This window comes from Styela clava, chromosome 2, assembly GCF_964204865.1.
Source record: "Styela clava chromosome 2, kaStyClav1.hap1.2, whole genome shotgun sequence".
Taxonomy (NCBI): Eukaryota; Metazoa; Chordata; class Ascidiacea; order Stolidobranchia; family Styelidae; genus Styela; species Styela clava.
Genome location: NC_135251.1, coordinates 4,477,924 through 4,501,342, shown reverse-complemented (window position 1 = coordinate 4,501,342; position 23,419 = coordinate 4,477,924). Strand labels below are relative to the sequence as shown.

General features: G+C 33.3%; 1 long non-coding RNA gene across 1 annotated transcript in view; it reads left to right on the top strand.

The window, feature by feature from the left end:
* Positions 1-23,419, top strand: part of LOC144431830 (uncharacterized) — a 278,870-nt gene that overhangs the window by 103,326 nt on the left and 152,125 nt on the right. The window lies entirely within an intron of this gene.

Genomic DNA, 23,419 nt, shown 5'->3' with positions numbered 1-23,419 from the left:
AAGAGAGCTACGTCCAACTATATGTACACGTCTGTTCGCAGTACAGTACGGTTTACCATACCGTCAGCTCACAGTCTACAAATATATTCACACCAAGCGAAGCAGTACAGTAGGACACAAAATGGCGTCCGATTTCCGCAGAAAGTTTAATGACGTCATAGCAAACAAAAAGAAATTTCACAGAGCTAACAGGAATATTTAAAATGAATAAAAATGATAGCCTTCTGGGACAAAATTTTATCTTCAACCACTGAAAATTTCAAGGCAATTGGTCCAGTATTCGAAGAGAAAAGCGGTTTTTTAATATTTCCACTAGGTGTGTTATTCTGTGTCAAAGAACAAAAAAAACATAATATTGAAACGAGCGTTATGTCCACTACGTGTCCAATAACAGCAGAATTAACTAGAACAGCTAACCTTTGTCCCAACACTCTATTTTCTTTGTCCTGATCAGTCTATTTAAATTGAATTGGGGGTTTCTCAATTTATTGGATAATTTGTTATCTTTATTTGTTACTTCTTCGGAAAGAAGGTTTTTCCTCGACCAATCAAATTCTAATTTGTCTCGTTTTTGATAGGAGGAATTTGGATGTGCGCGATAATTTATTATTTCATCGGCACTATTATTTAGGTCGAATATCTTGTAAAGTTCATGAAATGACCTAGTTTAAGTTCAAAAATAGCGATGATTTCCTTGTCCTGTGGAATTTTATTATGCTCATGGGAATTTACAGGTTCTAAGTCGAAAGTCAAGTTTTTAAGATTAATTGGGGTAATATTCGATGATTTAAAGTGACAAATTGCAAATTTGTTTCAATATATATACATATTATTTTGAATAAATATATATAAATACATATAAATTTGATTTTACATATATAATTTGTTTTTACATGTACAATTAAATTTAATAGAAAATATGATTAAACTTGAAGGTCGGGGCGCCAATTTTATAGTTTGCCCCGGGCGCAAAATATGCTGGCAACGCCTCTGTCACACATAGAAATTTTTCATAGCTTAGAACGCTTTTTAGACCCTGAGCCGGTTCTGCTAGCTGTTACGGTCTAACTTGAAAATTACAAAGTTCAGAATCCCCCTCCCCCTCTGAAAATTCCTGGCTACACTCCTGTCTCTGATCACCAATGCAGACCTAACATGTCTTCTTATAGCATTGGTAGCTTTTTGTTCATCAGAAGAGCTTTCGAATCCGTCCTGATATATGACTCTTTTCTTCCAAGAGAGTTATTTGATGAAACACGTTTCTTACTGTATGTGAAATCTCAGCTACCTATTTGACACGTCAGTGGACATAACGATCGTTTTAATATTATGTTGTTGTTCTTGTTATTCGTCATCATTAAAAAATCGCTTTTCTCTTCGAATACTAAACCAATTGCTTTGAAATTTATAGTGGTTAAGACCTATTACTTTTATTTATTTCTAAATTTCGTATGAAATCTAATATATCATCCAAAATTTCGCTGTATTATTCATCCATGGGAACACTGGCTGTCCGGTTTGATTCTGTAAATTCTTGCTACGCAAAACTCGGAAATTTTTTGAGGGTACCGGTAGCGTCAAAGTTATGGTTAACGTGTCCATATATTTGAGCATTGCTCTCTTGTCCTGCGAATATTAGAAAAGTTCACAGTAGGTGACAGTATAGAACAACTATTCAATTCATCAACGTGGTCTTTGAATGATTGACATCTGAAGATCAAGACATTTAAAATCAACTCAACTACAACTTGCACATCAAATAATTTTATGCAATGATTTTGTAAATTATCAAACCGATTGTAATCACCCTTTCTTTCATCTAATTTGATATTTTGCGGGAACTCAAATGGCAGCCACTATGCGGCAACAATGAACAATATTCTTTTCGGTATCCATGGTGACTTAATTGTAACTTCCGGCCTAAATAATTTTACACATCATGAAGGCAAAGTATTGGAAATAGAGGCAAAACATTGGAATTCTTAACGTTGAAGATGTAGCTTAAATTTACTATTATTTTGAGGCTATTGATATACAACAACCTATTTTATTTCAAAAAGAAGATTATTATTAGGACAGGATAGAAGAGAATTTAAATATCCTGCCGAAGAGAAAGCCAATAACACCTCTTAGTCATATAGAAAACCACCGGTTACCTGTCAATGTCGGGTATTGTATTAGTTAGCTAGTTATTTGATTTCGGATGCATGTACTTGATAGTGAAGGGAGCTGCAACTGACCAGCGGTTACGTGAATCACCCTACGGTGGGGAGGAGTCCAACAATCATCTTGTACATAATTATCCATCACAGGATTCAAACCTGCCAACCCACGCAAGGCTATAAAGCTCTACATAAGCTCTACCTATGTTAGCATTGCAGGTTAAAATGTCGTGTTTAAACCATTCACACTTTTGAATAGGAAAGATTTCAGACTACAAATATTGTATATCAGTGGAAGCTTATACAGAGCCTATTCCAAAGTGAAAGGCAGGAAACAAACATCAAATAGATGTTCTTGTTATTGGTAAGAAAAGCTATAGGACAGTGGTCACCAGATTGTGGGTCGTGACCCCAAGTTGGGTCACCCTAAATATTTTAGGGGTCCCCCGGTGTCCGGCGTTGTATTCTTGTTTTATTTTTTAATATTCTATTGTGTGCATTCTACACCGAGCTGACTAGCACTACTTGGCAAATTTGGATATTCTGAATTATAGTGATATCTTTTATACAGGGATCCGCAAATACAGGGTTGTGACCCAAAACCGTCCACTCTGGGTCGCAAAACAATTGCAATTTTCCGTAAATATAGGAATTGTGTCTGTGTAGCATATTTATCTATCACAACTTTATGAACATCTGATTAAAATTATGGATGTTTTCCTGAGCATCGACATCTTTATTTACTGCCGTAACATTGGCCAATCAGCATAAATGCAAAATTTGATGTAACAATAAACGTTTAAGCATACACTCAAACACTTTTGTGTCACTCAGGCAGATTTTCATGGTGAATATTACCTTGTTTTCGCATGCTATTTGTAAGTTTTTAGTCGTGTTTTGATAAATATAAGTCCAAATCAAATAACTCAATGATCATTTTGTCTTCGTATGAGTCTTATTTCAATTGCAGTAATCAAAAATTAGTCTAAAAATAGCTGTGACAGACTAGACTAACTTTCTACCGGTACATTTAATCGGAAGGTTGTTGAATGTTTTGATTTAAAATGATAGTCTGAAACTGGTTTATAGGCGCCGACTCGTAAAACCACTCTTGAAATAAGTACCAATAATTTTGCACAGGTAGAGTATACAGAAAAAATATCAGGGGATCAAAAGTCGGGCTAACATTTATCGCATAGTTGTTCGAAATTAATGTTTTACTAAAAACTTAGAAAATATATAGCGAAGTCTTACGGAAATTGAATTCAATATTTTCTGACTCCAATCAAATTTTACAAAAAAATCTTCCCTGTGTGTCATATTTTTTCTTTAATAATATGTTAATGAACATATATATGTATGTATCGGTTATTTATAATATGAACATGATTAGGATACAGTTGTTTTTTTTTTATTAAAAAAATTAGTACTCTCAAAGAATGTGAACCACTGTGTCAGACACCAGTATGAAGTATGTGTACCGGGTTAGGGTTAGGCTATAATTTCCGGTACGGGAGTCACTTGGATGGTCCACGAACTTGTAATAAAACTGAAATAAGGAAAATTGAAATAAAATAAATTTTGAATCAAGATTGATTGGAAATACAACTCGTACAAACATACAGTAACATTCAACAGTTTAACTTGGAAATCTTTGCTTTAAAATTTAATTTTAAATATTGTATCGAACACCATGCTAATTTTCCTAAATACACTTATATTTAAAATTTACTTTTTAGACTTTTGTCGAAAAGATCAACCAATTTAATATTTGTTTCTGATTAGGACATGCGGGTATAGGAAATTGTGACTGAATATTTTTTGTGTGTGCTCTACATTTTTGTTTTAATTCTTAAATTCAGAAGATATTTTATATTTCATTTTGCATCTTCCTGTCATTAGAGTAGGCTATATTAACACTTATTTTACTTTCTATTCAATGGAGGCTTTTGAGCCTTAGGATTTTTATTTTCTCAAATTGAATAGTTCTTAAGTAGTGGTCTCAATTTTTGCTTTCAAACAATGAAAATACAATGGGAAGTAGGAAACCTCACCAGCTACTGGTACAGATTAGCATGTGACAAGTCATCTTCGCCAGCCTATTTTGACTTGACTCCACATGGATCAAATGAGTGTCCATGTTGTGCGTGTCACATGGACATTAGGGCAAGTACATGTTTAAAAATAGGTTACTTTCATCTGGAATTTGGCTTGTTAACATAGTCATGTTTATATATTTTAGCTATGCTTTTATAATATGGAACTGGTACCGGTATCGTACTCGTTTTCATCATCCCATTTTTATAATATTAGTGCTTCTTATGTCTCATGTGCTGTCGTACTAGATCCATATTACTGTGAGTTTGACAACCTCTTTTCATGTATATAATTACCTCCAGCACCCAGCCTCAGTAGAGATCCATGAGTGTATATTTAAAACATCACTTAGCTTCTGAATTACCGTAAGTAAAATTGTCCGTTGATGTTTACTGGAATTCAGTACTGCGCCAAAAAAAGCAATAGTCCATAGCGCAGCCATGAAATAATTACCGGTACCCTTGTTGTTTATTCAATGATCCGCGGCTGCTATGGTTACCTCGGATGTCATGTCTAGAGTAGTCTCCTTACGTAAACTATAGAGTCACTGGGATATCGGGTCGCTTAAATGTTTCTCAAAGTCCGGCTGCTGTTAGTATTTTAGGTTTGACTTCTTTTTCAATTTGGTTTATTGTTAGACTAACCCGCTCATAGGTGAGGCTTCTCGATAACCATCAATTAAAAAATTTCGGTTGGAAACATCTACGGTAACTGTATATTACCGGTATATAAATCAAATTCTTGATTAAGCGATCTCTAGGCATCCATGTTGGATATGGCACCCTGCAACATAAGTTATAGAATTTCTTTTAGCAACTTATTTAAGAGAATTGCATGATTATAATTGGTGGCAAGTTTAACCCAGGCACAATGTTAACTCCCAGTAGGCTAATGACTGAAATGAGCAGGCTAAAGTTCAAAATTTTGAACGTTGCATACTGCCATTAGTAATTTACTTTGAATGTAAAGTCAAATATTATTGGTGGTTTTTTACAGATGGCCTAATGTTTTCAAATTCATTCATTTGAAATTTATTTATCTGTATTTTTCTGCCACTGCCCCAACATTAGTTTTCAGCATTAATGTTGTTTTGTTTGCTGGAAGTGAGGTTTAGTGTCTCACCATCCTCTGTTTATCTCATTAGTTGTCCCATGGTTAGTTTAAAAGCGACAAGAGCATAAAACATTATGTTTTTTATCCATGTGAGTGCCTTTTTAAACATAGACTATCGGATTAGGATTTTATGCTTGATTGGGAAAAAATCTGAGTGTTTACAAAGGCCACATTTGATGGCTTTGCTGGCCAGGTTGTGGCCCACGGACTGCCTGTTGCACAGCCCTAGTTTATCCCAGGGAAAATAGAATTGCAATAAACAGATCAAAAATTTAGTGGCATGAAATAACAGATTACTGCAAAGCTCAAAATCTTTGTGCTGAAATGATTCTAATTGTTTAACTTGTGTATGATCCATTCGTAAGGTAATATTTCCACTTATCAGTAATTGCCTGGGAAAAGCTGTTTTCAGAACGAAGCTGTAAATCTTGGCATTGTGCGCATCGGGCTAAGCATTAGGGATACGCACTCTACCGCACCCCTGACTGTCACTACTCAGTGGTGGCATTTTGTGGTAAATGTTTGTGGTATTTAGAAGTAATATTCCAATTTTGTCAATCCCAGGAAATTTTTTAGTAACCTTGTGATGAATTTTTGATTATGTATTTTCGATTGATGTCCTATTTTGGAAGAGTAAAATGTAAATGATTGTTTCTAATTAAATTGATTTCACAAATGAAGGCAAGATTAAGGTTGAGCTATAAATTTATTAATAGTACCAATTTGATTAAGTCTGCATCAGGCTTGAATGAACATACAATTTGTATAATAAATATGTATGACTCAAACATTTATTGGGAGAATCCAGGGCTTGAAATCAAATTTTTCAGGTTTTCAAATATTTTGATCCAGATGATGGTTTTGAACGATTTGCCAACTCTCGTAATTATTCTCAAAATATAAGCTTATACAATTTAATATGGTGACCAAAAGGAAGGAATTTTTTTGGAGTCAGGTTTTAGTGACATAAACATTGAAGGCCCACATGATAAGCATATTGTAGGCACTATTGTACCATTTGATATTTTCTTCAATGAGTTCAATTTTTTTAACTCTTCCAGTCACACATTGCCAAATATCACATACTTGAAAGGACTTTCCAGGCACAATAATTTGCGACTAGTTAGTCATGAGACATAATCGGTTGTATTGTTATGCACATTCCAAAGGGTAATGCTGGCCCTGGATCTCTTGTGGTAGAATTCTATTCATTTAATTAACTATTTGTAGCTTTAATTTTTTTGTGAATAATGTAAATAAATTTCTTGAACCTAATTCCGAAGTTTTGTCCATTTTTCCAATGGTTTTGTGTTCTAAATTATAGCGAAATTTCTCTGTAATATTTCTGTGTCCTATCTTTAACCTTAATCAATGATTAATTAGTTTTTCTGATGAGATGACAGTTACTACCAGAAATTGGAGTGCTATGTAAACAGTTGATGACAGACAGGTGATTATAAATGTATATTCGATAATTCCTATAAAAGCTGTATGTAAATGGGGTGTGTCCATGCCACGCCGGTTTTTGAATTGTGTCTGTTGAGTGCCACTGTAAAACGAGAGAGCTTTTTTCCATTTCTCTCTCATATTTATTTTTTCATTTGATTGAAAGTTGGAGAGAACCTACTGATGTCAGTTTCAGTTTTCAGTCACATGGATAAGTCAATCCTATGTGAATTAACTTATGCAAACCAACCCATTCATTGTATTTTGCATTGAATTTACAAATTCCGAAAATACAATGTGAAATTCTCAGTAATTATTATTTTAACTATCATAATGATTGTTCTATTGTTTTGTAAGAAAATAACACAAGAAAACGTTATGGGCTATTACTGACGCTTAACCATTCACTAGACAGTAAAGCACTCGTCACTAATGTGACGAGGTTGCAGAGCCTAAATGAACGATTGAATAAAAATTAGTTCTAATGAAACGGTTTGTTTTTGATATAACCGACAATAATGCATTATCTACTACAATCAATCGTAGTATACCGCCAATATGTCAATTATCTAATCTGTGTTATCAATGCTAAAAGAATTGGACGCTGTCCCAATCAAATCCCAACCAATCCCGATGTAGGCAATGATGGCAAATTAATTAGATGAATTATTCAATGATTAGATTTTTCAACCTTCCCAGAAGTGTTAACTCTAAGTGCATTATGAGCGCTAAAGTGCTTCGCAGTCCAAAAAAAAAGTGCGAAAGTGCTTTTGCCGATTTTAACAAGTTAGGTGCCCTAGCTTTTGTTTTAACTCATTTAAAACAGCATAGATACTCAAAAAAGCGCAACTTCGGTTAATGTTATGAATTAAAGAGGAGCCTTTCCAATAACGGAGTGTCGTTTAAATCCTTGTTTAAAATATACGAATTCATCGGTAACGAATTGTCACCTGCTAACACCTGTCGCGTACAAAACTTTCATACAATCAATCTCCAGTGTTGGTTGCTATCTCGCGTGAACAGCAAAGGCTTTCACATTTGAATTACGCCTTCCATCTAACAGACAACAATTGATACATGAGAGCTGGAATCCATATTAGTTATGTAGTGAATCATTTGTACAGAGCCCCTGCAAAATACCATCTCCCGCCTCCACCCAAATAAAAATAGTAATCATCCAATTAGGGTTAGGAATGGAGATTGCGCTGAAAATAAACTTTTTAATTCATCCCTGACCGTAATCGGATAATTATTAATTTGTCATTTTAAATTTATTTGAAAGTTGCCCCCGCTGTTTTAATAATTAGGTTAACCTATGTTCCCTCCTAAATATTATACAAGATCCTTCCCTGATTTAGGAGATAGGTTGACCTACTTTCCTTTCAACCTTTTTTCCACGAAATATTATGCAAGATCACTTTGAAAATCCTCCTAGTTTCCTAGCTAGCTTGACCTAATTTCTCATTTACATATATATTATACTATTTCAGAGCTTACGCGAAGACAAGTAAGTTTTAAATGTGGACTTGCCTTGGTTTGTGTGGGAGTTAGTTCAAATCGGATATAAAACATCATATATTGGCAAAATTTTCAGGAATGCCATGTACCATCAGCATTCATAGATAGCACTCTCTGTAATGCTGCATACCTAGTATGTAATATTCGCATTCCAAAGTCACTTGCGACATTTCCATATATTACTATTACACTAATAGAGACGATGACAGTTTTCTTTTCTGAAGGTACACGAAACACAACGACGATGATTCTCCAAAAAAAAACATGAAATGAAAAAGAAACGAATGATATGATACTGGTTCCCAAACAATTTGGAGCGTGTCGCGAAATATCAATCCATTTGATAAATAATTTTTCTGCGACCTCATGAAACGCTGAATGTTGAAAGAGAAGTACGATACGCATTCTCAGATATCAGACATTCAGTCGCGATATATAATCGTTCATGTGCACAAATATCACATACAGCATCGGCTATTTGTGCATGGAATATAAAACTCTTGTTTATGTGTTTCAATAAAACCGAATTCGTTTCCCGTGTATCATTACTGGTATTTTTAATAGTAATTACGTCCAGAGTTTGTAAAGTTTAGAATGTGAATCTACGTACTACGTATCCTTTGTATTTAATTAAAAAAACATTCAGTTTTTCAACAAACTTCAGTACTCATTCTTGTCTGTTACATACGTTGAATTATGTGCTTGTGAACTATTCTATTCACACTTCAAAGGAAACAGTTTGAATAGACTAGAAAAATTTTATACTATTATATAAGCAACTTGCAAAATTGGTTTGAATGGCATTTTATCAGTGTTGAACAATATGTGTTATTTAAATATAACAAGTCTTGTATTCCATACCGACTGTCACTACTCAGTGGTGGCATTTTGTGGTAAATGTTTGTGGTATTTAGAAGTAATATTCCAATTTTGTCAATCCCAGGAAATTTTTTAGTAACCTTGTGATGAATTTTTGATTATGTATTTTTGATTGATGTCCTATTTTGGAAGAGTAAAATGTAAATGATTTTCCTTAATTAAATTGATTTCACAAATGAAGGCAAGATTAAGGTTGAGCTATAAATTTATTAATAGTATCAACCAATTTGATTAAGTCTGCATCAGGCTTGAATGAACATACAATTTGTATAATCAATATGTATGACTCAAACGTTTATTGGGAGAATCCAGGGCTTGAAATCAGATTTTAATTATGCCCTCACATCATGCCATATTTTCAAGATAGAATGTTCTAAGATTCTTAATGAAATTTCAAACTTGGCATTATTGGCAATATCTATCATTTGGGGTCAGCCCTTGAAATCTTCAATGGCGTTTCACACTTGTGCCACCACAATGAGGATTGGACAATTTGATTTCAATAGAGTAGTAACTATTGGTAATAGTAATATTTTCATTAGTATCTAAATGCATTTCAACTTGCCCTTATTTGGGGTATTTTAAAATATCAAATAAACAATAAGTGATTTAATGAGAATATTTATTTTGTTATGCCACCACTAATCTAAATAAAATTGAAAGCCTAGGATAACTCTTCTAATTGGCATTTAATAATTTCTTATAAATGAAAGCGTTATCGTTACAAATTTCACCCAAGACTTCAAGTTCTGGTTTATATTTGTTTTGCAAATAAAAAATATAAATAGGCAATACACATGTTCTAAAATATCTTATTAGTGTTGTATAAAGTTGAATTTTGTGGTTCGACAGCAGTTGAAGTTATAGATGTTTTCCTAAACACCGACTTATTTATTTCCTTTTCATTGACTAATCAGTAGAATGACAATATTTGTGTATATATTTGTGTTTCAGTGGTTCAAAAATCCATAAATCAAATAACTCAATGGTCATCTATCTGGCATATTATTCAAACTTAATTGCAGTAATCATAATGTAGTTTGGTAAAAGCTACAATTGACTAGGCCAGCGGTTCCCAAACTTTTGTCGGCTAAATTAGCAAGAAAAAAAATTACTGCACACTTCAAATTCAATTTTAGCAAGAAGTGCCTACCTCTATTGTTGCATAACAATAAAACCAACAAAAAGTAGTGGACATAGAAAGATAAAATGAAATACTTGATTCATAAACACAGAATTCAAAATAAGATAAACAATAAAACATTTATGATTAATACAATTTGTAAAATATTTAATAGGATATCAGGTATTGTAGGGACTAGGTTAAACTATCAATATTTTCGAATGGCAGGTTTTCAAATATTTTGATCCAGATGATGGGTTTGAACTATTTGCCAACTCTCATAATCATTCTCAAAATAAGCTTCGAAAATTTAGGATAGTGACCAATAGGAAGGAATTTTTCTGGAGTCAGGGTTTAGTGACATACACATTGAAGCGCCACATGAAAAGCATGTAATTTTGTTTGGAATTTTTAGTGTGGATAGAGTTTTACCCCTCAAAGATTTTAGCCACAAGATTAAAGGTTTTTATGAATGAAGCATAAAGTAAGTCAGTATAAGGGTATCTTGTGTTCAATTTCTAGTAAATATTATGTAGGAAAGTTTATTTTCATAGTCACGGTTCATTGATATTTTTTGATTGAAGGATTAAGAATGAGTTCCTGAAAATTCGAAGGCACTATTGTACCATTTGATATTTTCTTCAATGAGTTCAATTTTTTTAACTCTCCCAGTCACACATGACCAAATATCACATACTTGAAAGGACTTTCCAGGCCTTATATTTTGCGACTAGTTAGTCATGAGACATAATCGGTTGTATTGTTCTGCACATTCCAAAGGGTAATGCTGGCCCTGGATATCTTGTGGTAGGATACTATTCAATTTATTAACTATTTGTAGCTTGAATTTTTTTGTAAATAATGTCTGTATGTTTCTTAAACCTAATTCCAAAGTTTTGTCCATTTTTCCAATGTTTTTGTCTTCCAGATTATTGCGAAATTTCTCTGTAATATTTCTGTGTCCTATCTTTAACCTTAGTCAATGATTAAATAGTTTTTCTGATGAGATGACAGTTACTACCAGAAATTGGAGTGCTATGTAAACAGTTGATGACAGACAGTTGATTATATATGTATATTCGATGGTCCTATAAAAGCTGTATGTAAACGGGGTGTGTCCATGCCACGCCAGTTTTTGAATTGTGTCTGTTGAGTGCCACTGTGAAACGAGAGAGCTTTTTTCCATTTCTCTCTCATTATTATTTTTTCATTTGATTGAAAGTTGGAGAGAACCGAATGATGTCATCATTTTTCAGTCACGTGGATAAGTCAATCCTAGGTGAATTAACTTATGCAATCCAACCCATTCATTGTATTTTGCATTGAATTTGCAAATTCCGAAAATACAATTTGAAATTCTCAGTAACTATCTATCATAATGATTGTACTATTGTTTTGCGGGAAAATAACACAAGAAAATGATATGGGCTATTACTCACGCTTAACCTTTCACTAGACAGTAAAGCACTCGTCACTAATGTGACGAGGTTGCAGAGCTTAAATAAACGACTGAATGAAAATTAGTTCTAATGAAACGGTCCGCATTTATTTTTGATATATTCGACGATAATGCATTGTCTACAATCAAATGTAGCAAATATGTCAATTATCTAATCTGTGTTATCAATGCTAAAAGAATTGGATGTTGTCCCAATCAAATCCCAATCAATCTCGATGCAGGCAATGATGGTAAATGAATTACAGATAGACGAAATATTCAATGACTAGATTTTTCAACCTCCCCAGTCATGCATGATCATTTATCACACATACATACAAAGGATTTTCATGCCAGAATGAATTGCAGTTAATTGGTCTGGCACAACATGTGACCGAATATATTGAATTCTCATGTACCCTACCACAGATAATAATTGGACCCCTTGCGGCTAAATTAATTTTTTTCAAACTTTACTATTGAAAGCTTTTTCATATGGTAAATGAAAATCTGTATGTGTGCTTGATCTTTTCTGTGAATGTATTTCAAATGCAATACTAAAGCGAGATTATCGAACTTAAGTTTTTGCCACTTTTTTGATGTTTTCATTCCTGCTAGTCTGTCTGATTCGTAGTTTTGTAGTAGAGATGTTAAAGCAAGTTTCCCTTGTATTGGCTGGATAATGTGTTCAGTTTATTGCGCTTCTGAGTTGTTGCGAAATTCCTCTGTAATATTACTGCGCCCTTTGTTTACTCTCAGTCAATGATTTATTAGTTTTTCTGATAAATGCCAGTTTGTACCAGTGATTGAAGTGATAAGTAAACAGATGACGACAGACAGGTGATTAACATGCTGTATTTCTTGAAATAGCAATATATTTGCCCGTCTTATAAAGCCGTAAACAAAAGGGTGGGTATATAATAATTGAAATCTTCTTTGGCCGATTCTGGTCAATAGGTTAATCATACCTTGTGCAATCCATCAGCAGCCCATGTTTGGTCAATCTAGTTCAGGGAAAGTGAATTTAATGCAACATGAAATAACAGTGAAATTAACTGCTCTATCTTAAATGTATTATTGCTCATATCTTAATAGTTTGGCATTTCACAATTCTTAATTTTAATAATCAAAACTTTCAATCATTCAGGTAAAATTACTTTGCTGTATTATTATAGCTGATACCCAATTTAACTTTCCAAAATTTGATATGAAAAACTTGGGCTATATTGTTTGATCATTTTTCATATACTGAATTGAAAACAAAGATTAATTGTATAATTACCTATATAAGGTATACGCAGTGTTATATACGTAGCCTGGGTCCTGTCCCAAATGTTTTTTGAAAAGATATTTTGCAGTATTTGCTGTGAGACATAAACTCATGTGTCTTTGTCAACACCATTTTGCTCTACTTGGTAAGTCAGGGTGGCACAACCTTTTTTCTATAGACGGCCGTATTACGTTTTTATAAATGGTCTACGGCTGCAAGTGGAATTGACGTTTTTCATAAAACATACTTAATTAAGGAAATTGGTGTTTATTGATATATCTCATTGGCGTGCATCTAAAACTTTTGTGAGATGGTAAATAAAAAGTATACTGAACAAAAGTGTCTTAAGGGTGACCAAATTGACTCAGAATTCAAAATGAAATAAAACATTTACAATAAATACAATATGTAAAATATTTAATAAAATATCAGTTATCGTAGGGACTAGGGTAAACTATCAATACTTTTGAATGGCAGGTTTTCAAATATTTTGAACCAGATGATGGTTTTGAACGATTTGTCAACCTTCGTAATTATTCTCAAAATATAAGCTTTTAAAATTTAATATGGTGACCAATTTTAATTATATGGTGACCAATAGAAAGGAATTTTTCTGGAGTCAGGGTTGAGTGATATACATATTGAAGGCCCACATAAAAAGCATGTAATTTTGTTTAGAATTTTTAGTGTGGGTAGAGTTCTACCCCTCGAAGATTTTAGCCACAAGATTAAAGGTGTTTATGAATGAAGCATAAAGTAAGTCAGTATAAGGGTAGCTTGTGTTCAATTTCTAGTAAATATTCTGTAGTAAAGTTCATTTTCATAGTCACAGTTCATTGATATTTTTTGATTGAAGGATCTGGAATAGGTTCCTGAAAATTCGAAGGCACTATTGTACCATTTGATATTTTCTTCAATGAGTTCAATTTTTTTAACTCTCCCAGTCACACATGACCAAATATCACATACTTGAAAGGACTTTCCAGGCACTATATTTGCGACTAGTTAGTCATGAGACATAATCGATTGTATTGTTATGCACATTCCAAAGGGTAATGCTGGCCCTGGATCTCTTGTGGTAGAATACTATTCATTTAATTAACTATTTGTAGCTTTAATTTTTTTGTGAATAATGTCTGTATGTTTCCTAAACCTAAATCCAAAGTTTTGTCCATTTTTCCAGTGTTTTTGTCTTCCAGAATATTGCGAAATTTCTCTGTAATATTTCTGTGTCCTATCTTTAACCTTAGTCAATGATTAAATAGTTTTCTGCTGAGATGACAGTTACTACCGGAAATTGGAGTGCTATGTAAACAGTTGATGACAGACAGGTGATATTAATGTATATTCGATAGTCCTATAAAAGCTGTATGTAAACGGGGTGTGTCCATGCCACGCCGAATTGTGGCTATTGAGTAGCACTGTGAAACGAGAGAGCTTTTTTCCATTTCTCTCTCATAATTATTTTTTCATTTTGGTTGAAAGTTGGAGAGAACCTACTGATGTCATCAGTTTTCAGTCACATGGATAAGTCAATCCTAGGTGTATTAACTTATGCAAACCAACCCATTCATTGTATTTTGCATTGAATTTACAAATTCCGAAAATACAATGTGAAATTCTCCGTAATTATTATTATTCAACTATCATAATGATTATACTATTGTTCTGTAAGAAAATAACACAAGAAAATGTTATGGGTTATAACTGACGCTTAACCATTCACTAGACAGTAAATCACTTTTCACTAATGTGACGAGGTTGCAGAGCCTAAATAAACGATTGAATGAAAATTAGTTCTAATGAAACGGTTCGCATTTGTTTTTGATATATTCGACAATAATGCATTATCTTCAATCAAACGTAGTATGTCGCCAATATGTCATTTATCTAGTCTGTTTTATCAATGCTAAGAGAATTGGAATACCTACATTGAAACCAGGTATGACCCAGCATGTGGGTCACTTTCGTCTGTTCACTAGGTACAAATTACTTATGGTTTACGGTGCTTTAACAAATTGGCATGTTTGATGAGTTGATTTTCACATCCATTAGTCATTATACAGAAAGAAGTTGAAACCGGGTGTGTCGTTGTCAATCAGACTTAACACAATTTGTTATTTAATTTAATATTATGTATGGCCAATATGTATATTAGACGCTACAGTATTGGCCGGAGATTTTATACAATTTTTGGAAGTTATATAAAAATAATTTCATACAATTACATGTGAATTTATAGAACATTTAGGCAGTTAGAGTTGTACCAGTGCATCAGGCCACCAGTAGATGTTGCAATTGTGATAAAAATGACCAACTTTCTTATACATCCACATGTATTTGTAATATTTTAAACAACTCGCAACGATGACTGAAAATTAAATGTGTAACTCAAACCATCTTTGTCTCCTAAATGTACAAAAATTTTGTGAACCTAGAGCAGGGTGGTCCAAACCCAGGCCCGCGAGCCATATGTGGCCTGCCGCTTCCTTTTTTTGTGGCCCGCGTCGCATTCGCGCAAGGGTAAACAAAAAAATGAATTTGGTGTTGTTTCGTCATAAAAATAACCAGAAAAATCTTCTGACTTATTGTTACATTACTTATGTCATCGAATTGACTGGCGTTATGGCTAGCTGAGGCAACTAGCGAAATTGAATAAAGTGGTTGGCTAGTCTAAATTGTTACCTGGTTTCTATATTTTTGGTCGGGAATATATGCTAACAAAATCTAAAAATCTAATTCGGAATCTATTAGCCTAGGTTGACTATGCCTGATAACTAAATATTAATGTAATGGTCCACCAATATAATTCCTGCCGACTGTTTTTTTGCAACCAGCCTGAACCGTAATACAAAAAATGCTGCCTATATGTCAGAAAATATAGTAATTACCCTCATGTATCTCAAATTTGGTAAAAATCGGTAATCAATCTGCCTGCAGTTATTTGTAAGTTATTTTGCAAACATGAGTTTGAAATAAAAGCTGACCAATTCAAACATGTTTTTGACTAGATACGGGAGGGAAAATATCACAATGCTTGCTTAATATAATAACAAAAACGACATTTTCTTCGTATGGCACTTCCTCCGTTGTGAAGGTTTTGAAGTCTTACGCCGAATGTAGATATAGTAAAACTTTTGAACGTTTAAATGAGTTTTTTGGCCTTTTTTGCATGTTTAGCTTGATAAATGACAAATAATGACCAATGTGTTTGGACAATAAAAGTGTTTGTTTTGTATGGCACTGTTTACCTTTTCTTAGCACTATTGTGGCTCGCAAACAATACAAAAATTATAGTGTGGCTCGCGAGGCAGACCACTTTGGACCACCCTGACCTAGAGGTTTGTAAACTATTGAGCAAACTGTAAATATCTCAATACTTTCAAGTGTCTGCTTGTCAGGAGCATTATTCAAAGCAAAGATTTTAGAGGTTTCCTCAATGTATTTAGAATCAGAATTCTATCGGTTAATTGATCATTTTCACTCTAATAAATGAATGAAAAGGTTCTTATCTCTCACTTGGAATCGGAATTCTGGAAACCAATTCGATTTGATTTACTTCATTTCATATAAATATATTCTATTTAAATACTGTTGAGCATATGTCGATAGGTTACACCGTATATTGATGTCATAAAATTTATTCTAAAACTTACTGTAAATGATGTGAATAATATATTAAAATTTACGGTAATTTTTAGGCAAATATCCATAGTTTAATTGTTGAATGTGCCTAATCACCAAACTTTGATGTCCAATTAGGCTTGATGCAGTGTAAACTACATTGATAATTGCTATTAATATGCATATCCGAGTGATGAACTAGCCTATATTAAAAAACCTAACTCTTACTCCTATTCCAAGAGAACGATATTGCATTGCATTTTTTAAAATGCTCACGATATTAGTTGAAGTGTAATAGAGATTGATCAAATTGTATGCCCAATCAATCTCGAAGCAGGCAAAGATGGTAAATGAATTAGATGAATTAGATTTTTCAACCTCCCCAGTCATGCATGATAAATTATCACACATACATGCAAAGGATTTACCTGCCAGAATGAATTGCAGTTAATTGGTCTGGGCTGGCACAACATGTGACAGAATATATATCGGATTGTCATGTACCCTTCCAAAGATAATAATTGGACCCCTTGCGGGATGATATTAATTTTATTTAAGCTTCACTATTGGAAGCTTTCTAATGTGTTAAGAGAAAATCTGTATGAGTGTTCGATCTTTTTTGTGAATGTATTCCTTATGCAATATGTAAAAATATTTATCAAACTGAAGTTCTGCCACTTTTTTGATGTTTTCATTCCTGTTGGTCTGTCTGATTTGTAGTTTTGTAGTAGAAATGTTAAAGCAAGTTTCCCTTGTATTGGCTGGATATTTTGTTCAGTTTATTGCGCTTCTGAATTGTTGCAAAATTCCTTTGTAATATTACTGCGCCCTTTGTTTACTCTTAGTCAATGATTTACTAGTTTTTTTGATAAGATGCCAGTTAGTACCAGATATTCAAGTGTTAAGTAAACAGATGACGACAGACGGGTGATTAATATGCTGTATTTCTTGAAATACCGATATATTTGCCCGTCCTATAAAGCCGTATGCGAAGAGGTTGGGTGTATAATAATTGAAATCTTCTTTGGCCGATTCTGGTCAATAAGTTAATCATACTTTAATTGTGCAATCCATCAACAGCCCAAGTTTGGTCAATCTAGTTCAAGGAAAGTTAATTTAATGCAACATGAAATAACAGTGAAATTAACTGCTTTATCTCAAATGTATTATTGCTCATATCTTAATAGTTTGGCATTTCACAATTCTTTATTTTAATAATCAAAACTTTCAATCATTCAGGTAAAATTACTTTGCTGCATTAGTATAGCTGATACCCAATTTAACTTTCCAAAAATTGATATGAAAAACTTGGGCTATATTGTTTGATAATTTTTCATATATTGCATTGAAAACAAAGATTAATTGTATAATTACCTATATAAGGTATACGCAGTGTTATATACGTAGCCTAGGTCCTGTCCCAAATGTTTTTTGAAAAGCGATTTTGCAGCATTTGCTGTTAGACATAAACCCATGTGTCTTTGTCAACACCATTTTGCTCAACTTGTAAGTCAGGGGTGCACAACCATTTTTCTATAGACGGCCGGATTACGTTTTCATAAGTGGTCTATGACTGGAAGTGGAATTGACATTTTTCATAAATCATACCTAATTAAGGAAATTGGTGTTTATTGATATATCTCATTGGCGTGCATCTAAAACGTTTTGTGAGTGGTGAATAAAAAGTATACTGAACAAAAGTGTCTAAGGGTGACCACATAATTTTATCAAATCGGAAAATTCCAATAAATATGAGATATTCGGATAATTTCATCTACAATCCAAAGAGAAGCCAGAGCACTGGTCGACACTTACTGTTGGTATTGGCACATCGAGAGGGCCATCCCTAAAATCCTGCTTTTTTTAATATTTCCGGGAGACCTAAGAAGTCCCTACTAGCGTGTAGTATTTTCGCAGAGCAAATGTTATTTGAGTTGCCGATTGTTTTGGTCAGCTCAATGCGGTTATTTAGGCCGTCATCGATATTATGTCGGTAAACTATATTTTTGGAAATCTTCCCATCTCAAAAAAACTTGTTATTTTGCGAGCATCGGCATAGAGACGTTAAGTATAAATGAAAGGGTAAGTCTGCTTCTAAAAAAGTTCCAACTGAAAATGAAGGAGTGAATTTTAAGGCTGTAAAATCGTTTCATAATATATTAACAACATGAACGAAATACACCATAACTTTTGCTTTAAGATTCCGCGCCATATGAAAAAGTGCTATTTTAGACATTGCAAATCCCTAAAATTGGGCCATAATGCTAGATTGATATCTATATCATAATTACCGAAGTTGAATCAAATATTTATGCCCACGATTCTGGCTGGCTGCGCTTCTGGCATTTGTAATAATATGAAAATGTATGAAATGTAACAGATCTTTTTCCTCCTTAGTGATATGGAGAAATGTTTACAACTGCTTCTTTTTATAATCTCCGAGTCTAGTATATTTTCCGTTAATAAAACACCAACATATGGTATTTTGGAGTAAAACATACACACCAGCACAGTTACACATTTCATCTTTGACGGCCGCTGATTGTGAACCCTTGTTGTATGTGAATAACTGATAACTCATGTTTTAGCTTACTAACAGTCCATACTCCAAACGTAACGACCGAGATATATGAAATTCCGCGCTTTATTTCTTAAATAACTTTGAAAGGTAAAGTGAGTTTGTTAGGAGCTTTTTAAAGATATAAGTGGCTTGCTTGTACATGGTTGTACATGTTGTCATGTTTTATTGGTTTTATAAGATATTTGCCAGTTTCAGTGGTTCAAAAATCCAGGTATAAATCAAATAACCCAATGGTCATCTATCTATCATTTTATCCAAGCTTAGTTGCAGTAATCCAAATGTAGTTTGGTAAAAGCGACAATTGACTAGACCAGCCGTTCTCAAACTTTGTTCTTTGTGCGACGCTAAATTATCAAGAAAAAAAATCACTACGCACTTCAAATTCAGTTGTAGCAAGAAGTGTCTTCCTCTATTGTTGCATAACAATAAAGCCAACAAAAGTAGTGGACATAGAAAGATAAAGTGAATTTATTGATTCATAAACACAGAATTCGAAATAAAATAAAACATTTATGATAAATACAATATGTAAAATATTTAATAAAATATCAGTTATGGTAGAGACTAGGTTAAACTATCAATACTTTTGAATGGCATTTTGATCCAGATGATGGTTTTGAACGGTTTGCCAACTCTTGTAATTAATCTCAAAATATTAGCTTTCAAAATTTAATATGGTGACCAAAAGGAAAGAATTTTTCTGGAGTCAGGGTTCAGTGACATACACATTGAAGGCCCACATGAAAAGCATGTAATTTTGTTTAGAATTTTTAGTGTAGGTAGAATTTTACCCATCGAAGATTTTAGCTACAGGATAAAAGGTTTTTATGAATGAAGCATAAAGTAAGTCAGTATAAGGGTAGCTTGTGTTCAATTTCTAGTAAATATTCTGTAGGAAAGTTTATTTTTATAGTCACGGATCATTGATATTTTCTGATTGAAGGATTTAGAATGGGTTCCTACAAATTTGAAGGCACTGCTGTACCTTCTGATATTTTCTTCAATAAATTCATTTTTTTCACGCTCCCAGTCACACATGACCAAATATCACATACTTGAAAGGACTTTCAGGCACAATAATTTGCGACTAATTAGTCATGAGACATAATCGGTTGTATTGTTATGCACATTCCAAAGGGTAATGCTGGCCCTGGATCTCTTATGGCAAAATACTATTCATTTAATTAACTATTTGTAGCTTTAATTTTTTGTGCTTCTTAAACTTTATTCCAAAGTTTTGTTCATTTTCCCAATGTTTTTGTATTTAGTTTATTGATATTCCAGATAATTACAAAATGTATCTGTAAAATTTCTGTGTCCTATTTTTACCTTTAGCCAATGATTAATTAGTTTTTCTGATGAGATGCCAGTTACTATCAGAAATTGAAGTGTGGGTGGGGTTTTACTCCTCAAAGATTTTAGCCACAAGATTAAAGGTTTTTATGAATGAAGCATAAAGTAAGTCAGTATAAGGGTAGCTTGTGTTCAATTTCTAGTAAATAATCTGTGGGAACTTTCATTTTCATAGTCACGGTTCATTGATATTTTTTGATTGAAGGATTCAAAATGGATTTCCGAAAATTCATGGGCACTATTGTACCATTGGATATTTTCTTCAATGAGTTCAAGTTTTTTAACTCTCCCAGTCACACATGACCAAATATCACATACTTGACAGGACTTTCCAGGCACAATAATTTGTGACTAATTAGTCATGAGACATAATCGGTTGTATTGTTATGCACATTCCAAAGGTTAATGCTGGCCTTGGATCTCTTGTGGTAGAATACTTTCCAATTAATAAACTATTTGTAGCTTCAATTTTTTTGTGAAAAATGTCTGTATGTTTCTTAAACTTTATTCCAAAGTTTTGTCCATTTTCCCAATGTTTTTGTGTTTAGTTTATCGATATTCCAGATAATTACAAAATGTATCTAATATTTCTGTGTCCTATCTTTACCTTTAGCCTATAAATATTTAGTTTTTCTGATGAGATGCCAGTTACTATCAGAAATTGAAGTACTATGTAAACAATTGATGACAGACAGGTGATTATAAATGTATATTTGATAGTCCTATTCAAGCTGTATGTAAAGGGGGTGAAACAATGCTACGTCACTTTTTGAATTTTGTTCATTGAGTGCCACAGTAAAACAAGAGAGCTTTTTGTCCTATCTATTTTCTCTCATAATTTTTTTTTCATTTGATTGAAGGTCTGAGAGAACCTACTGATGTCATCAGTTTCCAGTCACGTGGATAAGTGAATCCTAGGTGAATTAAGTTGTGCAAACCAACCCATTCATTGTATTTTGCATTGAATTTGCAAATTCCGGAAATACAATGTGAAATTCTCAGTAACTATCTATCATAATGATTGTACTATTGTTTTGTAAGAAAATAACACAAGAAAACAGTATGGGTTATAACTGACGCTTAACCATTCACTAGACAGTAAAGCACTCGTCACTAATGTGACGAGGTTGCAGAGCCTAAATAAACGATTGAATGAAAATTAGTTCTAATGAAACTGTTTGCGTTTGTTTTTGATATATCCGACAATAATGCATTATCTACAATCAAATGTAGCCAATATGTCAATTATCTAATCTGTGTTATCAATGCTGAAAGAATTGGACGTTTTCCCAATCAAATCCCAATCAATCTCGATGCAGGCAATGATGGTAAATGAATTACCGGTAGATGAATTATACAATGATTAGATTTTTCAACCTCCCCAGTCATGCATGATCCTTTATCACACATACATACAAAAGATTTTTGTGTCAGAATGAATTGCAGTTAATTGGTCTGGCACAACATGTGACCAAATATATTGAATTCTCATGTACCCCACCGCAGATAATAATTGGACCCCTTGCGGATGATATTAATTTTATTTAAACTTTACTATTGAAAGCTTTCTTATGTTGTAAATGAAAATCTGTATGTGTGTTCGATCTTTTCTGTGAATGTATTTCTTATGCAATATGTAAACATAATTATCAAACTCAAGTTCTGCCACTTTTTTGATGTTTTCATTCCTGCTGGTCTGTCTGATTCGTAGTTTTGTAGTAGAAATGTTAAAACAAGTTTCTCTTGTATTGGCTGGATATTTTGTTCAGTTTATTGCGCTTCTGAATTGTTGCGAAATTCCTTACTGCGCCCTTTGTTTGCTCTTAGTCAATGATTAATTAGTTTTTCTGATAAGATGCCAGTTAGTACCAGATATTGAAGTGCTAAGTAAACAGATGACGACAGACAGGTGATTATTATGCTGTATTTCTTGAAATACCAATATATTCGCTTGTCCTATAAAGCCCTAAGCTAAGAGGGTGGGTATATAATAATTGAAATCTTCTTTGGCCGATGATGGTCAATAGGTTAATCATACCATAATTGTGCAATCCTTCAGCAGCCCATGTTTGGTCAATCTAGTTCAAAGAAAGTGAATTTAATGCAACATGAAATAACAGTTAAATTGACTGCTATATCACAAATGTATTATTGCTCATATCTGAGTAGTTTGGCATTTCACAATTCTTCTTTAGGATAATCCAAATTTGTTTACAAAAGTGTACATTATATAGCAGATTTAATGACATCTATGTTAGGCTTCATCGCACCTGGATGACAAATGTTTTCTTGTTAGATTTGTAGCAGCTTTAGTTAAAGTTTATATCCTAGAACTTTGAAGTTATTGTCGAAAAGTATTATTGAATATTACATCGGATGGATCTTTTTTTATGAAGCTTTACCAGATGGTCAATACGCTGGATGTTTAAAGTGTATGACATTGTAAAGCAAATATGATGTCTTATCAAAAAGTAATAGCAAGAGTCAATGATAACACTGAAAAGTGCACTGACTTCTATGACTTTGCTGAACCTCATGGAGTTTTCAAGAGAAAACTAAATGTGGACGTAACTCCTCAATTGGAAGAAATTGATTTTTATAGAGGTGGAAGAATTCCTGAACACGATTATGTACCAGAGTCACCTAATCAACAAAAGTATTTACAACGAGAAAGAGAAATAGGGATCAGAAAAGAGACACAACTTGATGAATTGTTTAACAACTTTAAACATGGTCATGTTTGTTTCGTAGGGCCCCCTGGTTCAGGAAAGACCACACTCATGAAAGCAACCTCAAGGAATGTCATACAGGGAAA